A 22760-nucleotide genomic window follows, 5' to 3' on the forward strand; every position below is an offset into this window, starting at 1 on the left:
TGGAATTTTAATTTAATTAATAAATTATTGTCTACATTAATTTTTCAGTACGTCTGATTTGAACTCCTTGTGGTCTTAAGGAACTCTCAAAAATTTTCTCCAGCACCATAATTCTAAAGTGTTGATTGTGCAGTGCCCAGCTTTCCTTTACAGTCCAACACTCACAGATGTACATAGCTACTGGAAAAACCATAGCTTTTGACTACAGACCTTTGTCAAAAAGATAATTTCTCTGCTTTGTACACTGGCCATATTTACCATAACTTGTATTTCAAAGACCAAGCATCCTTTATTTCATAACTGCAGTTGCTGTCTGCAGGGATTTTTGAGCCCATTAATATAAAATCTGACACTGCTTCTATTTCTTTTCCCTCTTATTTTCCAGGTGATGGGACCAGTCGACAAGATCTTAGTTTTTCTACGTTAAGCTTCTAGGTGGCCTTTGTACTGTCCTCTTTCACCCTCATCAAGGGGTTCTTATTAAATCTTTATTTTCTGCCCTTAGAGTAGGACATCTGCATATCTAAGCTTCTTGATTACTTCTCCCAGCAATATTGATTTTGACTTTTGATTCAACCAGTCTGGCATTTCACATGATGTATTCTTCATATAGGTTAAATAAATACCTCAATGCTTATCAATAATGAAATGAGATAAATATAGAAGGGGAATGGATAGCTGGTAGATATGTGGAGGTATGAAAATTTTCAGAGGCTTTTAGAGAAAAATTACTAAGAAAAAATAGAAGAAAATACAATTCTGGATACACTGATAAAATATGAGAACACAGAAATTAAAAAGGAACTATATTAAAGAGCAAAGAAAATAGAGAAGAAACAAAAACTTCCAAGAAAAGGGTCATAGTTCTTCACATCTGAATTGCTGAGGGGTGGTCATGAAGCTGTAAAATAATCAAAAGTAAACAAAATTTGAATTCTTCTAAGATTTTTATTGTACAATATAATATTGTAATGGTGAGTGAGAGCATAAGTAAGATAAATTAACCTGAAGAAACCTATCTCCAAGGAATAGAGATTAAGATAGTGGTACCCAGTCTTTTATAGCTATAACTAATTGACACTAATTAAGCTTTGCCTAAAATGAAACTAAGCTAGGAAATATAAAATATTTTAAATCAGTGAAAATTATGTACCAAAACTATCAAAACACAAAAAACCCCTCCTATTTTCATTATTAGACTCTATATACTTAACTCCAATTCCAAAGTCTTGCAGCCCAGAACTTTCAAGTAGTCCAGTCACAACAGAGAATGATCATGACAAACTGAACTTCTGCAGAGTTATTGATCAACTGGTATATCTTAAAAGTGTTATAGTGAAAAAAAATAACTATTTCTTGTCAGCATTTCTGCTGAAATGCTACCGGAAGCAGGGAGAAAAGGAGCACAGAAAACACACACACACACACACACACACACACACACACACACGCAATTAAACTACCATTCCAAAAAAGTTCATACCAGAAATCGGATCTGAAGCTACCAAGATCTAAAATGTGACCTTAAACTAGATGCCAAAAAATCTTTTCACATTAGAAAAATTGCTTCCTGCACGTTGAAAGACCATTCTACAAGATGATCATTTATAATCCTTTTGCAGACAATAAGACACACTAAAATGTATAATAATTTGAGGTTGGGAGCTTATGTCAAGTGAGGAAAGAATTGTAGCAAGAAAAAGAAATAAAATAAATTTTAGGTGAATTTACTTACTTAAATTTAGTGTTTTAAATTTACAAAAGGGTCCTAGTCATAACAGTATCAGCATACTCTAACTGTTACATAGACAAAGCAACATTATTAGTTACTTTCAAAGAAGCAATTCTCCTATGAATTTAATAAAAAACTACACACACACACACACACACACACACACACCACAAACACATGTATGTATCTATGAGACTAGGTACACAAGAACAACCACTAAAAAATAAAAATTGACTGCCCTCCAAGCTGTTACATCGATCTAAGGGGAAGCAAGAGAGTGGAAGGGACAGAAAGAGGAGGTAATGTGTACACAGATAAGTAAATACAACCAAGGAAAGGCTTAAGAGGGAAAAAATGGGGAAAAGAAGTAAAATAAGTAATTGCAATATTTGAGCTGAGTCTTCAGGAGAAGACTACATTCTTGAAGGTCAGATAGATGAAGGAGAACATTCTAGTTATGCAGAGAAAATCTATTCAAAAGCACAGACAAGAGACAAAGTCATAAACAAATTGCCTAGACTGTCTGGAACATATCATGTGCAAAGATATTAATATAAGTCTGCAAATGTAAAATGGAGTTAGATTCCAGGGTGCTAAAAACACAGAGTCCAGAGGCCCCTCAATGCCTGTAATTCCTCCCTCCTCATCTCCACCTCCTAGAATCTCTCTTTGTTCAAAACACAGCTCAAGCACCATCTCTTTGAAATCACAAAGTAGAATAAGATGTTAACAATCTAAGCAAACAACATATTAAACAATGACTATGTTTAACGAAATCAGAAAAATGAATATAAAATAAAATAGTATCCCCAAGTAATAAAATGTAGATAATTCTGGCTAATTCATTCTTACAGGCAACTTTATATTAAATGTCTAATAAAAGTGAAAAATAAATGAATGAAGATGGCACTTTAAAAGACCCAAGAAAACATTAATATAAAATTATAATAAAAAATAGAAAATCAAAGAACAATACAGAATTGATGAATAAAAATGCAATTTTTAAAGATAAAATACAAATAATATCTTCAGAAGAAAAAAGATAAAACATAAATCAGTAAAATTACAAATTAAAAAGTTTATAGTAAAGACTAAAATAATATCATTAGGGAAATGTTATATACTGTATCTAAGAAAATTAAAAGATGATTGACTATGATGGACTTAAGTTCTTTCAGAAATACAATGATCAAAGACAATTCTAAAGAACTTGTGATAGAAAATACCATCTAAATCCAGAGAAGTATCTATGGAGTCCAAATCCATAACAAAACATACTTATTTCAATTTTCAAAAATTTGTTTTATGCTTTATGATTTTCCCTCTCATGAATTTTTTCCCTTTTGTTCTGATTCTTCTCTCACAACATGACTAATATGGAACTATATCTAACATAAACGTATTGTATATATTATATATTGTATATTATATTACATATATACACAATGTATATATATATGTTTATATGTATGTGTACACACACACACACACACACACACACACACACACACACACACACACATTCACACAAAAACTCCTAAATCACATTACTCACTATCAAAGGAAGGGGGAAGGGAAGGGAAAAGAGAGAGGGAGAAAAATGTGGAACTCAAAACCTTACCAAAAAATTGAATGCTGAAAACTATCTTTGCAAGGAGTTTGAAAAATAAATAAAATTACCTGAAAATATAAATTGTCAAATAAGAAGACAAAAAATTAGCAATATATATGCAGAAAAATCATCAACAAATAACAAAAAAGACAAATCATTCATTGGAGATGAGGGGAAATTCTACCTGCCAGAAAATTTCTTCAACTTTCTTGAGTCAGATTTCCACGTTACCTATATTAATGTTAAAGGGGGCAGCTAGGCGGCACAGTGAATAGAGCACCAGCCCTGGAGTTAGAAGGACCTGAGTTCAAATTTGACCTCACACACTTAATAATTACTTAGCTATATGAACTTGGGCAAGTCACAACCCCATTGCCTTGCAAACATATATGTGTGTGTATATATATATATATATATATATGTATATATATGTATATGTATATGTATGTATTAGCATAAGAAAAACTAAAAAACCATATAATTATATCAATAAATGAAAAAGTCTTTCACAGAATCCAATAAACATTCATGATTTTAAAAAGCATTCAAATAGGTAAAGAATTTTTTCAGCATTATCAATACTACTTTAAAATAAATGACAACAGAGAAACATTAATAAAAGTATCCCCACTAAAAATAAAGATGCCTTTCTAGCTATTTTTAGTTTAAATAGTATGATGAATTATATTAATTGCAGAATGACTGGAAAATATATTAAAGAAGATTCACTTTAGAAACAGAGGTCAAAATTTTATTCTCAGATGATATATTATGTAGTGAGAACATTCAAAAGTTTCAACCAATAAAATTCATGGAAACAAATGAATCTGAACAAAGTTTCAGAATATGAGCTTAAGTGAAAAAAATGTCTCTTATTTACTGAAACAAAGTAAAATAATTTTTTTTAAAAAAATTCTAAAATGTTTGGGAATGAAAGTTTGTTTGGGAGCAAACTTATATAAATCTGACTCTAAAACTGAAATGATCAAAATGAGAAATACATAAAAGAATTGAATGTTTATGGATAGGGCAAGTTTTATTTTTTAAAACTACTCTCCAAATTCACACAAATTAAAATACTTCTTTTTCTAAACACCTAGACAGGAGAGTTCACTGGAACTAGCAGCTAACAATGGTGGCCTTTACTGTCAGTAGCTTACAAGAAACTAGTTTTATGACAGAGAAATGAACATGCACATGGAACCCAAAGACAAAAGCATGGAGTTCACAACTCATACAGATGTTTACACATTCATAAGAGTAAAACAAAGGAAGGAGAAGAAACTAGAAATCTCCTCCTAAAGTGGAGCTGCATGGGAGGGGGAGGGGGAAGCAAAATAAACGTTAGAAAAGGGCAAAAGCCAAAGAGAGGCAATGGTGGCAAAAGCAGCAGTCTTTTTCCTAGATATGACAGATGGCTTATCTACAAAGATCCCAGCGCAAAAGTAGTTTCTCAGACCAGAACAGACTGACTAGAGCCTGTCACGACTCCCAAGTCCAGTTTGCATTAAAAATTACACGTTATTGTCATCTCAGGGTTCAGGGGGAAAGAGAAAGTCCTCCTTGACACATTCAGGACACCCTGCATACTCTGGGTTCAGTGTTCCTAGAAAATATGGCAACTCAAAAGGCCAAATTCAGGGGGCCCTTAACAATCTTTAATATCACACACTCATTAAAACACATCACGAAAAAAAAACAGTTTAAAAAAAAGCTATACCACCTACATCAACAAATAAAAAACATTTTTTGTGGAAGTCACCATCCAGGTTCAGTTGAAATCATTCTCAATTCCTTATCCCTCTGATCTCACATATCTAATCAGCTGACAAATTTTGTCACTTTTACCTTGACCTAATCTCTCATAGCTGAGCCCTACTCTTTACTCCCTTACCCACAACCCCAGTTCAAGCTCTCATGACCTCTCACATTGACTAGTGGAATGGTTTCCTAATTGAATGCCTCATCTCAAGTCTCTCCTTATCTCAACAAATTTTTCCACATGTTGCCAAAGAGAAAACCACTCTATGCCACATCATGTCATTCCCTTGCTTAAATTCCAATTGTTTCCCAGTGCCCTCTATAAGTAAACTCATTTTCATTTTTAAGTTCTTTCACAAATCTATCCTAACCTATCTCAAGGGTTACATTCAACATTACTCCCTTTTCCTGTATTCTTATAAAATAATTCAACTAGCTTTTCTTTCTACTCTACACATAGCAATCCATCTCCTATCTCCACATCTTTCCACTGGTCATCCCCCAAGTCTGGAATGCTCTATGTTCTTAACTCTGCCTCACAGAACTCTCAATTTCTTCAATACTGAGCACAAGTACAATCTTTTACACAAAGCTTTTCCTAATTCCCTCTTCTGTCTCCAACTACTAGTGCCCTATCTAAAGATTTTGCACTTAATTACTTATTTATTTTGTATCTATTTATTTTGTATAGACTATTTACGTATGCACATGTTTTCTTCCTCAGTGGAATGTCAATTTACTGAACACAGGAGCTATTTAGTCCTTGGTATTTATGTACTGGGTATCCAGTAGGCAATTGATATATTCTGACTTGTACTACCTCAAAACAATCTGTTCAAAGAATGAGGAAACAACAAAATACAGAAAATAAAGAGATGAATGAAATTAGAAGATATTAAAAGGGCAACTACTATACAATTATGAATATATTTTATGTAGAAATCTCTTCAAGTATAAGCAGGTAAAAATGTTTATTTGGTTTTATGATCTAAAGTATACAATAAGATTTTTTTAATGTATTATAGCAACTCTGAGGGAGAGCCAAGATGATGGTGGAAAGGCAGGGACTCAAATACCTTTATGTAGAATTCACAAAAAAGACTAAATGAAGCAATTTTCTACCCTAAGACAACTTGAAAGATCAGCAGGAAAGGTCTGTAGTACTGGAGTTAGAAAGGACTCCCAATGCAGCCCTTACTGCCCAGAGAAAACCAGCCACAACAATCCAGGAACATACTGCAAGGTACTTGGGTCCCTAGAGGCACCTGCGTCTATGGCAGTGGGGGCAGCCTCCAGACCTCTCAGCCCAGAGATCACCAAGCTTGGAAGATCAGCAGGAAACCTCTGCCACAGTGGAGTGAGGTTGGAACACAATCCAACTCAGGCCTCCACAGTGAAGTCTTGACACCAGCAGATCAGAGGTCTCAGGAGCTACTGAATCAGTAGAGGCTGCCCATTGGCAGTAAGGAGATCAGAAGGAGATTCCAGGGATCTCTTGCAATCAGAGAGGTAGAACTCTGTTGCTTTGCCCAGATCTGAGTCAAAGTCTCAGGCCCCAGGCCCCAGAAGAGGAGCTTAACAACAACAGAACTTATTGCCATAGTAGAGAAGGGACCCTCCTCACAGTTCTAGGACAGAAAGTTGTGCTTATGGTCACCCACTCCTCAAAAGATTATGGAAGAATGGAAAGCTTTCAGGTCTCTAGAAGTATCTGTGAAAACATCTGTAAAGGAGTTTCCAGCCAAGATGGCGGAGAGAAGACAGGCACAGTTCTAGAGTCTCCTGATCTCTTCCCCATCTATCACATGAAACAAACCTCTTAGAGGAAGTCCGACTCACAGAACCCAGAGAGAAAAGCCAGGAGAAAGAGCATCTACCTCAGGATTTGTCTCCTGCTGCAGCTTTGGTAGAATTTGGGCGGGTGAGTCTGGGCTCAGAGGGAGGATCAGCCCCGGATCAGCCAGATTAACAGCTGAATTGGAACTGAGAGTCTAGGGGTCCGAGGGCCGGACCTGCCGGATCAGTGGTGGGGCTGGATGAAAGGGGCTTGGGTCTGTGGGGAAGCCGAGGTGCTGGTGTTGGTGCTGTCCCCCTGGAACTTGGGGATGGGGCTGCGGGGAGAGGTCTGGTACAGGAGAGCTGCGGACACCATCCCTGGGCTCCTCTGTTCTGAGAAACTCTGCGTCCACGCCTCCATTGCACTGAGGCCTCCTTCCAAACAAACAATTGCAAACTACTTCTGCCTCAGGCCCAGGTGTGTGAGCAAAAGAACCAGCCCAGGTAAGGAATGACCACAGGCCAGGTTAAAGCCCACCATTGATTGAAGGCAAAAGAATTCAATAGATCCAACTCCTCCCTTCCGGCAAAGGGAGAAGGCCTCGCAACCCAGGTCGGAGACACTCCAGAGAGGGCAACCAGCACATCCTACAGGCCAGCCAGAGAAACTGCACTCAGTAAAGCCTTTATCGATCCCAAGCCCCCCCCCCCCCCAACTCAAGGTCTTAACATAATGAAGAAGGGTCAGTGGAAAGGTGGATCCATAAAAAATTCCTGGAAGGGAAAGACCCCAACTCAGAGAGACCTGGAACCTTTGAGGGGAATACAATCTGGTCTCCAGCACAGAAAGACTTCCTCGAAGAAATAAGGAAGGAGCTTAAAAATTTGGGAGAGACAATTAATACCTTGCAACAAGAAAACAAAACCTTAGAAAGTATAATTGGACAAACACAAAAGGAGAATAAATCTCTCAGATCACCAATTGGACAATTACAAAATGAGAATAATTCTCTCAGATCCTCAAATGAGCAAATGCAAAAAGAAATTAATTCTCTCAAAACCTCAATTGGTCAAATGGAAAGCTCTTTCAAAAGTAGAATTGACCAATTGGAAAAGGAGTTGCAAAAGGTTAATGAAGAAAACTCCTCCCCCCCCAAAAAAGAACTGAGTCTACAGAAATTAATGACTCCATGAGACAACAAGAGTCAGGTAAACAAAATCAAAAAATAGAAAAAATAGAAGCAAATGTAAACTACCTCATCAACAAAACCACTTACCTAGAGAACAGATCGAGGAGGGGCAACCTGAAAAATTATAGGACTTGCTGAAAACATTGAAGAGAAAAAAATCCTGGACTTAATATTACAGGATCTAGTGATGGAACTCTGCCCTGATATCATGGAATCGGAGGGCAAAGTAAGCATTGAAAGAGTACATCGATCCCCACCAGAAAAAGATCCTAAAATGAAAACACCAAGGAATGTTGTGGCCAAACTGCAGAACTATCAGATAAAAGAGAAAATCCTGCAAGCAGCCAGAAAGAAATAATTTAAATATCAAGGAGCCACAGTAAGGATCACGCAGGACCTGGCTACATCAACATTAAGGGATCTAAGGGCCTGGAACGAGATATTTCGAAGAGCACAGGAGCTTGGAATGCAGCCAAGAATCTACTTTCCTGCAAAGCTGAGCCTTCTCTTCCAGGGAAAAAGATGGACATTTAATGAAATGGAAGAATTCCAAAAATTTCTGATGAAAAGACCAGAGCTAAACAGAAAATTTGGACATCAAACAGCAAGTTCAAGAGACACATGAAAATGTAACAAAGGGGGGGGGGGGCGGTAAAAGAAAAAAATGCAATCCAGTAAGTTAGTTGAAACTGGCTATATCCCAGCATGGGGGTAAAAAAAAAAAAAAGATTCTCATAAACCTTGAGAAATGTAACTCTAACAGAGAGAATACACCTTGGCAGAAATGATGGACATTCATGACCTATCCATGAGACTACTATCTAATGGGATGTAACTGGCTTTAACCCCCATTTGGGAGAAAGACTCTAATAACTCTCAGGAATTTTGACTCTATTTGATAGAATATACAGGACTACAAGGGTCATACACTCAGAATTTTCTATGACTTAGATAAAATGATCTAAAAAAAAACACTACTGCCCTAAAAAGGGGGACAGGAAAGAGACAGGAGGAGTGAGGGGATTGAATGGGGTAAATCTCATTACACTAAACCAATGGTAATAGTGGGGAAGAAGGGAGCAGAGGAGAAACACCTGAATCTTCTTCTCATCAGACTTGGCTTAAAGTCAACCTACACATACTCGGTTAACTTATAAAACATCTAATCTTTCAAGTATTAAAAGGGGAAAAGGGGAGGGGGGGACGGAGAAAGGGAAGGAGAGTGAGGGAAATAAGGGGAAATAATAATAGGAAGGGAAGGGAAAGGGGATAAAGAGAAAGGGGAAAGAAAGGGGAGGGAGTGATATAGGAGGGCAAACACAATGAAGGGGGTGGTTTTCAGAAACAAAAGACTGGGGAATATGGATAAAAGGGGGGGGGAAGGGGGAAAATACAAACAGAGGGAAGATAGCACTGAGAGCAATAAAGAATTAGTAATCAAAACCTTAAATGTGAATGGGATGAACTCTCCCTTAAAATGTAAGCAAATAGCACAGTGGATTAAAAACCAGAATCCTACAATATGCTGCTTACAAGAAACTCATTTGAAGCAGAGAGATACATATAGAGTAAAGGTAAAAGGTTGGAGCAAAATGTATTTTGCTTCAGCTGAAGTAAAAAAAAGCAGGGGTAGCAATCCTTATCTCAGACAAAGCAGCACCAAAAATAGCTAGCATTAAAAGACAGAAGGAAGGAAACAATATCCTCCTAAAAGGTTCCATAGACAATAAAGTCATTTCAATATTGAATATATATGCACCCAGTGGGACAGCATCCAAATTCTTAGAGGAGAAGCTGAAAGAATTACAGGAAGACATAGATAGCAAAACTCTACTACTGGAAGACCTCAAACTCCCTCTATCAGATCTAGATAAATCTAATCATAAAACAAACAAGAAAGAAATTAGGGAGGTAAATAGATTGTTAGAAAAATTAGATATGGTAGATTTATGGAGGAAACTGAATGGGGATAGAAAGGAATATACCTTTTTCTCTGCAGTACATGGAACTTATACAAAAATTGACCATGTACTAGGACATAAAAACCTAATGATCAACTGCAGAAAGGCAGAAATAGTTAATACATCTTTCTCAGATCACAATGCAATAAAAGTCATATGCAATACAGGGCCAAGGAAATATAGACCCAGAACAAATTGGAAACTGAATAACCTCATTTTAAAAAATGAGTGGACCAAAAAACAAATTATAGAAAGAATTAACCATTTTATCATAGAAAATGACAATAATGAAACAACATACCAAAACCTATGGGATTCATTCAAAGCAACTCTCAGGGGATATATTATAGCTCTAAATGCTTGTATGAATAAATTGGAGAAAGAGGAAATCAATGAACTAAACATGCAACGAAAAAAATTAGAGAAAGAACAAATCAAAAATCCCCAATTAAGTACCAAATTAGAAATTCTAAAAATTAAAGGAGAAATTAATAAAAGCAAAAGCAAAAAAGCTATTGAATTAATAAATAAAACCAAAAGTTGGTATTATGACAAAACCAATAAATTGATAAACCTCTGGTCAATTTGATTTAAAAAAAAGAAAGAAAACCAAATAGCTAGTATCATAAATGAAAAAAGTGAACTCACCACCAATGAGGAGGAAATTAAAGTAATAATTCGAAATTATTTTGCCCAACTCTATGCCAATAAATGATAATCTAAGTGAAATGGATGAATATTTACAAAAATAAAAGTTGCCCTGGTTAAATGAAGAAGAGATTAAATACCTAAACAACCCTATCTCAGAAAAAGAAATTCAACAGGCCATTATTGAACTCCCTAAAAAAAATCTCCAGGGCCTGATGGATTCACAAGTGAATTCTACCAAACATTTAAGGAACAATTGGTTCCAATCCCATATAAACTCTTTGGAAAAATAGGGAAAGATGGAACTCTGCCTAACTCTTTCTATGAAACCAATATGGTACTGTTACCTAAACCAGGAAGAGTTAAAACAGAGAAAGAAAATTATAGACCTATCTCCCTGATGAATATAGATGCAAACATCCTAAATGAAATCTTAGCAAAATGATTACAACAATTCATCACTAGGATAATATATTATTATCAAGTAGGATTTATTCCAGGAATGCAGGGTTGGTTCAATATTAGGAAAACTGTTAGTATACTTAATTATATCAACAACAAACCTATCAGAAATCATATGATCATATCAATAGATGCTGAAAAAGCTTTTGACAAAATACAGCATCCATTCCTATTAAAAACACTAGAGAGTGTAGGAATAAATGCACTGTTCCTTAAAATAATTAGCAATATCTATCTGAAACCATCAACAAGCATTATACTCAATGGGGAGAGGCTAGAGGCATTCCCAATAAGATCAGGGGTTAAATGAGGGTGCCCATTATCACCACTACTGTTCAATATTGTATTAGAAATGTTAGCATCAGCAATTAGAGAAGAAAAAGAAATTAAAGGAATTAGAATTGGGAAGGAAGAGACAAAACTCTCACTCTTTGCAGATGACATGATGATCTACTTAGAGAATCCCAAGAAATCATCTAAAAAACTACTGGAAATAATTAGCAATTTTAGCAAAGTTGCAGGTTATAAAATAAACCCTCATAAATCCTCAACTTTGCTATATATGTCTAGCAAGAAACAGCAGGAAGAGCTAGAAAGAGAAATCCCATTCAAAGTAACCTCAGACAATATAAAATATTTGGGAGTCTATTTGCTAAGACATGCTCAGAATCTTTTTGAAAACAACTATAAAACACTTCTCACACAAATTAAATTAGATTTAAATAACTGGGCAAATATCAACTGCTCATGGATAGATAGAGCGAATATAATAAAAATGACAATTCTACCAAAACTAAACTATCTGTTTAGTGCCTATCAATCAAAATTCCAAAAAATTACTTTAACAAGTTAGAAAAAAATTGTAAGTAAATTCATATGGAGAAATAAAAAGTCAAGAATTGCCAGGAGCTTAATGAAAAAAAGTGCAAAAGAAGGTGGCTTAGCCCTACCCGATCTAAAATTATATTATCAAGCATCAGTCATGAAAACTGTTTGGTATTGGCTAAGAAATAGAGTGGTGGATCAGTGGAATAGACTAGATGTAAAAGCAGGAGATGATTATAGTAATCTGCTGTTTGATAAACCCAAAGAGTCTGGCCATTGGGATAAAAACTCCCTCTTTGTTAAAAATTGCTGGGGAAATTGCAAGTTAGTATGGAAGAAATTTAGATTAGACCAACACCTCACACCCTTTACCAAGATAAGATTGCAATGGTTACAGGACATAGACATAAAAAACAATACTATAAACAAATTAGAAGATCAAGGACTAGTCTACCTGTCAGATCTATGTAAAGGGGAACAGTTTATGACTAAGGGAGAGTTGGAGAATATCACCAAAAACCAATTAGATGATTTCAATTACATTAAATTAAAAAGCTTTTGCACAGATAAAACCAACGTAACCAAGATCAAAAGAAATGCAGTAAATTGGGAAACAATTTTTACAATTAATGATTCTGACAAAGGACTCATTTCTAAAATATACAGAGAACTGAGTCATATTTTTAAAACAAAAAGCCATTCCCCAATTGACAAATGGTCAAAGGATATGCAAAGGCAATTTATAGATGAGGAGATCAAAGTAATCCATAGCCATATGAAAAAATGTTCTAAATCATTAATTATTAGAGAAATGCAAATTAAAGCTTCTATGAAGTACCACCTCACACCTCTCAGATTGGCCAGTATGACCAGGAAGGATAATGATCATTGTTGGAATGATCATTGTTGGAAGGGATGTGGGAAATCTGGGACACTATTACACTGTTGGTGGAGCTGTGAACTCATCCAACCCTTCTGGAGAGCTATTTGGAACTATGCCCAAAGGGCAACAAAAATGTGCATACCCTTTGACCCAGCAATACCACTATTGGGTCTATACCCTGAAAAGATGAGGAAAAAGGGTAAAAACATTACTTGTGCAAAAATATTTATAGCAGCCCTGTTTGTGGTGGCAAAGAATTGAAAATCCAGTAAATGTCCTTCAATTGGGGAATGGCTTAGCAAACTGTGGTATATGTATGTCATGGAACAATATTGTTCTATTAGAAACCAGGAGGGATAGGATTTCAGGGAAACATGGAGGGATTTGCATGAACTGATGCTGAATGAGATGAGCAGAACCAGAAAAACACTGTACCCCCTAACAGCAACATGGGAGTGATGTTCAACCTTGAAGGACTTGCTCATTCCATCAGTGCAACAATCGGGAACAATTTTGGGCTGTCTGCAAAGGAGAGTACCATCTGTATCCAGATAAGGAGCTGTGGAGTTTGAACAAAGTGCAAGGACTATTCCCTTTAATTTAGGAAAAAAAAACCAGATAGCTTATTGTCTGATCTTGTTACCTCTTATACTTCTCTTCTCTTTAAGGATATGATTTCTCTCTCATCACACCCAATTTGGAACAAGGTACAACATGGAAACAAAGTAAAGACTCACAGAGTGCTTTCTATGGGAGGGAGAGGGGAGGGAAGCAAGATTGGGGGGGGGGTGTAAAACTCAAATAATATCTTTAATAAAAATAAATTAAAAAAAAGAAAAGAAAACAGCTGCAAAAAACCACAAAAGGAAGGACTGACATCCTCTTCCCTGGAAGCAGAGTCCCATGTAAACAAAGAGTTAAAATCAAGTCATAGGCTGAGTAAATGGACAAACAAGAGAAAAAAAACTTGACCACAGACAGTTACTATGGTCATATGGAAGATCAAAATAAGCACTTAAGAAGAAGATAACAAACAGAAAGCTTCAACATTCAAAGCCTCCATGAAAAAAATGAACTGGCCTCAAGTCATTAAAGAGCAAAAACTGATTTTGAAAATCAAGTAAGGGAGGTATAGGAAAAATCAGGAAAAGAAATAAGAACGATGCAGAAAAAGCATGAAAACCAAATCAGCATCTTGGTGAAGGAGATACAAATAAATACTGAAAAAATAACATCTTAAAAATCAGACTGGGCCAAATGAAAAAGAAGCTCAAAAAAAATCAATGAGGAGAGGAATGCCTTAAAAATTGTAATTGACCAAATGAAAAAGACTCAAAAGCTCATTGAAGAAAATAATTCCTTGAAATATAGAATGGAGCAAAGAGAAACTGATGATTTTGTGTTAAATCACAAAACAATAAAACAAAACTAAAAGAATGAAAAACTAGAAGAAAATGTGAAATATTTCACTGAAAAGCATATCTAGGAGAGAATTTTAAAATTATTAGAATACCTGAAAAATTATGACCAAAAAAAAAAAGAGTTTAGACATCTGTTTCAAGAAATTATCATGGAAAAACTGCCCTGATGTTCTAAAAAAAAAGCCTATAAAATAGAAATGCAAAGACTCTACTGATCATCTCCTGAAAGAGATCCCAAAATGAAAACACACAGGAATATTATAGTCAAATTTCAGAGCTCTCAAGTCAAAGAGAAAAATACTGCAGGCAGCCAAAAAGAAACAATTAAAATATGGAGCCATTATCAGAATAACACAAGATTTAGCAGTTTTTACATTAAGGGTTCATAGGGCATAGAATATAGTATTCCAAAAGGCAAAAGAACTTGGATTACAACCAAGAATCAACTATCCAGCAAAATTGAACATATTCTTTCAGGGAAAAGATGGACATTCAAAGAAAAAGGAGGCTTTCAAATTTTCCTGAAGAAATGATCAGAGCTGAAAAGATAAACAGGAAAGGCAAATCAAAAGAGACTTAATGATGTTGAACAATATATTCCTGCATGGGAAGATGATGCTGATAACTTCCTCATTTATTAGGGCCATTAGAAGGAACATATATAGATAAGGCACAGGTGGGAGTTGAATTTGAAGGGATAATACTTTAAAAAGATGGAGTTAGTAGATGAGAGAAGAATGAATTGGGAGAAAGAGAAAGTGAGAGGTACAATGGATTAAGTAATTTTACATTAAAGAGCCAAGAAAAAAGTTTTTTGCAGTGGAGTAATAAAGTAAATGTCCTTCAATTGGGGAATGGCTTAACAAAATGTGGTATATGTAAGTGATGTAACACTACTGTTCTATTAGAAACCAGGAGGGATGGGAATTCGGGGAAGCCTGGAAAGATTTGCATGGACTGATACTGAGCGACATGAGCAGAACCAGAGGAACATTGTGCACCCTAGCAGCAACATGGGGGTGATGACCAACCTTGATGGACTTGTTGCATTAATGGAATGAGCAAGCAGGCACAATACTTTATTTTTCTTCCTTAAGGATATGATTTCTCTCTCATCACATTCAACCGAGATCAATGTATACCATGGAAACAATGTAAAGACTAACAGACTGCCTTCTATGGGGGTGGAGGGAGGGAAGCAAGACTAGGGGGAAAATTGCAAAATATTCAAAATAAAAAAAAGTGAATAGTGAAGCTTGTTTTATGTAACCAGGGGGAAAACAAAAGAAGAGGAAAAAAATATATAATAAAAACTCTTAAAAAAACTTTTGAAGAAGAAATAAACTGACATAAAAGTAAATCTGCCAAAAGCTTATGTTCAATTTCTTAAATTGTGAGGTCCAAATTCTCTAGCCCAACCTATGGCAGGATATCCAAAAAGTCAAGTCTTCAATTCCTTTTGCTGAGATAAGTTTCTTTTAAGTAATAAAATCATAATAATAAAATTTATAAAATTGACAAGTGCCATAAATATTAAAATATTGAAAATAATCACAACTGACCCACATGTTAGGATACAATAGCCAAAAAAAAGCATAAATTTCAGCAAATCTGATGAGCATTCCATCAAAGTTACAGCCATTAATAACATTTGCAAGGAATAGTACATTCTCTGAAGCAAAGACAATCTTAGGCAATCTATGGGAAGGAAAAAAGTCAGATATTCTCTGTCCTTTAATTTATAAAGAAAGCACAACCATCTCTGTGCTATCCAATGAATATATCTTTGATTCATCTTTGAATAGGAAAACTGAAGCAAAGGCAGATGTTTAAGCTTGCGCATTTGTCAAATACAAATTTAGAGCTGGCCAACATCTAGGAGGTTCAATTTCCTCATTTTGCAAAAATTAAATGTTTAGGACTAAAAAAAATGAAGAAAATTCTCCAAAACTATAAATGACAGCGGAGAAATACAAGGCAAGGCCATCTGACTTTATCAGAGTAGCTTTATCCAAAATATAACATTACCCAATCAACAAAATATTTCAAAATATATCTTAAATACTCCTACATGATGAATAAAATGACCATAAGCTAAAAATCTAACAAATGAATCATTGCATTTAGGCCATCCTTTAGTTTGGAAGTAGCACCATCCCTTAACCCTGGACAAATAAAAGTTCACCTTCCTGGCTATAACTTCTAATAAAAGCTAGGGTAAGAAAAAAGTGAATTTCTGCCCATAGGGAGGTGATTTTGAAGATAGTTTTACATTATAACCTTCAGCCCTCCTTCAATTAAATCCAATTCACTTGCATGTCATGTCATTACCTCTGTGAGGTCAAGAACCTGAGTTGGATCCCCAATAGGGACACAACTCTGTCTGTTTTTCTCTACATCTGGCTCTTTCTCTAGCTCTGTTTCACCCTGTCCTCCCTCCTTCTCCCTCTCTCTCTTCCTCTTCTTCTCTTCCCTCTGTCCACATAAGGTATCATACCCTTGCCCAAAGTAAGGAAATTTGGGTCACTGAAGTCCTGGCCAAGTTCTACTTGGTCATGGTTTAGGTCTTTAATTGGCTAACAGTGAATACAAATAGCAATTATTTCTATTTTGACCAAAAACCTTGAGGGTCTTCCCCTCCCAACTTGATTTAATTTTTTTTATTTCTTTGATTTTTATTGTTATTTTGCTTTGTTTGCCTCCTTTTCTTAACTAGCCTTAATCACTGAATGGGCACTGCCTCAATCAAACTGAGACCTGTAAAAGGCTTTCACTTTAAAAGTCAAGGTCTCCCATTGCTTCCAGAACCATCTTCACTTATCCTGATCCATATCTGACCCCGGACCCAGATGGCTCTGGGAGGAGAAAGTGAGGTTGGCAACTTTGCACAGCCCTTCCTCACTTAAATCCCATTCCCTTGCATGTTATAGCATTATTTCCCTGATGTCATGATCCTCTTTAAGAATGAAGAAAACAAACAGCAACAATAACCACCAAACTGCCAGGCTTCCACAAGGTGTTTCCTCTTGCTTCTAAGAGAAATGCTCTTCAATCACTTCAAAAGTACCATAGAAATTCACCCCTAGCAGCAGACAGTCATCAGCACCATAGAAACATCAGTTTCCCTTCAATGGGGTTGGATTCTTCCCAATGAATGCTGTATTATCCCAAGTATAAAAGTTTCTAGATGAGCTCAAGTTCTCTGAGTAAGTTTAGGCTACATGGTCACAGAATCAAAGAATTTTAGTTCAGAGTCCCCTAGAAGGAACTTAATTCAAATCATTCCTGAAAGGTATCCTCACATATCTGAAGAATAGTCCTCCAGACTTTATCTAGAATCTTCCAATGAGGAAGAAATCACCCTTTCTCAAAGCAGCCCATTCTACTTTTTATCAGTTCTAATTGCTAGGAATGTCTTCCTCCCAATAAAACTAAATTCTGAACAAACAGGTGCCCAGCTCTCAAATACCTTCCCCAATAAAAACCTAAACTTTGTCCATCTGACTACTGATCAAGAAATCCAGTAAGAAAATAAAGTGACTTTTTCTACCCCAGAAGTGTAAAAGAGATGAGCTAGAAGCACAAGGGCAAAAGGAAAAGTAATCTCCAAGAGCAGGAAGGATACTTGACATGACCAGGGACTGGCCAAGGAACTCTACAGTCTATAGAGCTGGGTTCAGAGGAATAATAAAAATCTCCTCCAAGAAAGGTACAGTAGGGAATCTTCAAAATATAGAGAAACAGCAGTGAACAGTGCCAAAGTGGGAATACTCAGACTGGAACATTTTAAACCTAAAGGTCCTAGCACACTGTTCTGAAATGCCACAGAGGGCCCTAAAGATCCAGTTCACTGAATTTCAAAAGTAAAAGGTGGTTTAACCCCAAGAAGTACTGGGCACACAAACACAAAGAGACCTGACTATTCTATCCACAAGTGCAGCAGGGGGCTGAGTCTAGCCCTGGGACAAAATCCCAATTAAGAAAAAATTTAAAGATGAAGAAATAAATAGAAAATAGAAATAAATAGAAAAATAGAAAAAAATTATTGCAAATCTACAGATAAACTAGAAAGGAGAGAATAACATAATAACTAAAAGCAGAAATATGAAAGGAAATATGCATTTTTCACAGAAATACATGATTACGTAGAAAAGGCAAAAAAAATTAATGAAATAAAAGCTCTAGAGGAAAAAATTAGGAAAATAAGCAATTTAGAAGAGAGATAAGAGAAACTTTACCCAAGTAACAGACTTAGTGAAAATTAGAATACAGCAAACAGAAATCAATGAATCCATGTGAAAACAAGAAATATTAAAACAAAATCAAAAGACTGGAAAAAAATTTTAAAAATACAAGATCTGGTAAGAAGTAAATGACCTAAAACAGGATAAGTGGAGATAACCACAGCTATAATAAAGTGGAGTGGGGGGAGGGAAAAATCATAATTGAAAAATTGCCCAAATCTATTAGAAGCAGAAGGGAAAATGAAAATATAAAGAATTCACCAGTCACTCCCTGAACAAAATGTCAAAAGGAAAAATTCCAGGAATATCCATCAAAATCTGGAGCCCTCATATCAAAGAAAAATATAAGCATTCAAAAAGAAGTAGTATTTAAAGGACATGTTAAAATCATACAACTTCTACTATAAATGAGAGATATAATTATATAAAGGAGAGAAGATATAATTACAACAAGCAAAAGACACAAGAAAAATTCCTGAAAAGCTGAATATAATCTAACAGGGGGAAAATAAAGCTATAATTAAATAAAATACTTTCAAGCACTGCTGATGAAAGGACAAGAACAAATAAGGAACACTGAAATACAAACACAAGAATCCTGAAAAATCAGGGGGAAAGGAAATGTATTAGAGAATGCTTGAAAGGAGTTATATATAGTACTAACATTTTAATTGGGAGAGAAAAAAATCACTCTCCTTAGACCACTCATCAATTAGGGAATGCCTCTTTTTATTATAAATTTATAAATTCTTATAAATTAAATATTTATGATATTAGGACTCTTTATCCAGATGATAAGGATAGTACAGGTTTTAGAAAAGTCATTGGTGGCAGAGCCAAGACTACAATCAAGATCTCCCAATTCAATTCAGCACTCATTAAACATTGTATTTTTTCCTCCATAAAGGCAAAATATTTTATCACACTACAGTAGAAGAGAAGACATCGTAAATTTTACTAATTATTTCATAGTATTCTAAATGCTGTATCCTCAAGATAAACTTTGGTTCTTAGGGAACAGCATAGTCAACCCTAGGTTTTTTAGCAACCAGGACTTTACTCTTACAAATAAGGGCAAAGTGCATCCAATGCAAAAACTGAGCAACAATTTTAAAAAAAGGCAAGCTAAACTCCACTTATAAACAGATTTCATAATACTGAGGGGCAAAACTTGGATTCATAACACAAAGAAGGGATTCAAAGAAGCTATGTTTTGGAGCATGATAAAGAAAAAATTTGTAAAATTCTATCGCCAATTTCCTAGATAGGAATCAATCACAAACTGGCAACAGCAATAGACAAATTCACTGTTTCAAGTTTGCCTTAATAAGATCAGAGTTTCAAATATGAGAAAAAATACCATTATATAACATCTAATACCTAATATAGATGTATCGGAGAAAGGATAACCCTAATTGCAATCCTATCAAATGACACATCACCACATCAAAAGACTCCATTGAATTTAAAAAAAAAACCAAATACCTAAAGTAAAATTTAAAAGTTTTTTTTTTTAAATTAATGTTTAAAGAAATTTTATTACCATAGCTTCACAGTGAACAGAGGTGAGTCTGGAAGTATATAAGTGGAGTATAAGTTTTATTAGGTCCTATTATTCTGAAAAAAATTCAATGTGAATCTGGCAAGTGACAGTCATCCAAGAACTAAAAGAGTTAAGTTTAAAAGGCCATCACCAAAAGATCAGTCTCCAATTTATGGTTTTCTTTTGATCTCAGTAATTCACGAATTTTTGTCTGAGGAACAGAGTGCTAAGTGGCCTTGTAATATGCCTTGGTAAAGGGAAACAAATCAATTAAATTGAGATGTTGCATTTAACTGCCCTGGTAGAATATAAAAGTGAAAGAAATTTCCCTTTTATGTTCACAAGCTTGGATTTAAATGTTCCTCAAATCTTTTCTTTGACCTTTTGAGATTTTACACAATGGTATGAAATTCAAAAATTCCAAATAAATTATCTGATTCCAGTTTTTTTAAAGAATTTAAAAATTCTGATAGTTGATTATTTAGAATATGAGATGAAATAGCTTGTGGGACCAGACTACAACTCTTATTTCATAAAGATTTATGTGAAACTAAATAAAAGAAAACTATTTGTAAACTCTTCAAGGAAAACTGGTAAACAATTAAATTGTCATTCACATGAACATAAATTTAATTCATAAAGAGAACATTCAAGGAAGCTTTAAAATTCAAGTTGAACATTAAAATGAAAACCTGACAAAATAAATAGAAAAATAGGCTTAACCAACAATAATAGAGTTCTTAAAGAGTTACTAAAAATTCAAATCACAATCCATTAAAAGGTAGAGATAAACTTTTAAGTTTTCCATATAGAATCCAATGTGCTATTTAATCATTTCAAAAAAAAGAAAGACTAAGAAAAGTAATTAGCATTTTTCATTCTCATATGAGAAATTGGAAAGGATAACATTGAAGAATGACATAAAGGTGTTATTTAAGTAATTCTAATTTGACACAACTGACATTGTTTACAGTATGCTAGTCATCAAAACTATATGGATCACTAAATTTATTAGACCACTGAAAACAACTCACAAACTTCAAAATGATTTTTAGTCTCAAAATATTCTATTTCTATTTATTTTTTAAAAAATCTACATTATAAAACTTACACTACATTCATTATATCATGTTATAATAATTAAAGAAAGTAAAAAATCATTTAAATGTAGGAAGTCACAGTACTAACATTAAAGACAAATTATCCAATATTAAATTATCCTTTATTATATCCACCAGCATACTTTGTCATAACTTCTAAAGAAAAAAAAATCTAAGCTCCCCCCAAAATGTCAGAATACTCAAGTCTATCTGCTCATGATGGAAAGTTCAGAGATTTTTAGTTAAGCCCCATATGCCATTTGGACAGTTATAAATGTTAAAGTTAATCAAAGTACCAATAAATGTTTCAGTTTTTAAATTTGTTAAACCTGGCTGCCTAGATTTTTAGGCAATTTACAATGAACACCTAAAAGTCATTATCAATCCCCTTAGTATAGATTAATAAACTCCTACATTCATGGGACTAAAAAAGAAAAAATACCAGAAAATCTTATAATTTGCATTAAGTAGCCTAACAAAAATTAAATAAGATAACGTGATCTGAGTCAATCAACAGAAAGAATAAAGACCTTGCAATCTGTGTGGTATACTCTATAATAGGGCTATTTAAATAAAACTTATTATCATTATATTACTTCATATATGTTGGACATTAAAAAAATGAAGTAATCATAAATAAAATATATACCTAATATACTGACACTAAGCCTAGCAGAGCACTGATGAGCACAAAGATCGGGAATAAAGAGTAAATGAGTCATCAAATAAAAAGTGATTTCACTGTCACACACATTCCCTTACCTCAAAAGCATAAGATGGTTTAATAAAACTCAGTCCTGATAAATATCTTAAAGCACATCTAATTAATGAATCCATACACATTTATTAAGACATTAATACAAAGTAGATATTATACTAGACACTGAGAAAGAAAGGCTAAAAAAGAAAAAAGTCCCTATCCTCAAGGAGCATTCAGTATACTATGGAAAATAACACATATAATACATATAAAAATAAAAAAATTATATAGTAGGTAATTTGGGGGGCAGCTAGGTGGCACAGTGGAGAGAGAACTGGCCTTGGAGTCAGTAGAAACAGAATTTGAATTCCACCTCAGACACTTGACTGAGACTAGCTAAGTGACCTTGGGCAAATCAATTAACCCTGGCTGCCTCATATCCAGGGCCATCTCGTCATCCTGATTCATATCTGGCCACTGGACCCTGATGACCCTAGAGGAGAAAGTGAGGCTGGTAACTTAGTAGAGCACCCTCCTCATTTAAATCTCATTTATGTGTTTGTTATGGTATCACCTCCCTAATGTCATGGACAAACATTATTAATTTGGGGAGGAAACTAATAAGGTTTTTTTTCTAACAAAACTCTCATGAAAATGATTTAAGCTTTTTTGCATATTGCTTACATTTTATAAAATTCAGTCCAAACCCTACCTATTTGGGAGAAAAAATAAGACCTTAGTCACTTGTTTGTAAGGTGGATAAGATAAAACTTTTAAAAACTAATCTTCACCTAACTAAAGTTAATTTTTTTAATTAAAAAAATGAAACCACCAGCTATTAAAGTTCTATGCTAAAAATAGGAAAAAAAATCATAGATATAAGCATAATCATCATAGCATAT

The 22760-nt window shown here is 34.7% G+C and overlaps 1 protein-coding gene across 6 annotated transcripts in view; it reads right to left on the bottom strand.

Moving 5' to 3' along the window:
- COP1 (COP1 E3 ubiquitin ligase) overlaps window positions 1-22760 on the bottom strand; it is a 306374-nt gene that overhangs the window by 225956 nt on the left and 57658 nt on the right. The window lies entirely within an intron of this gene.

Source organism: Macrotis lagotis, chromosome 2, assembly GCF_037893015.1.
Source record: "Macrotis lagotis isolate mMagLag1 chromosome 2, bilby.v1.9.chrom.fasta, whole genome shotgun sequence".
NCBI lineage: Eukaryota > Metazoa > Chordata > Mammalia > Peramelemorphia > Peramelidae > Macrotis > Macrotis lagotis.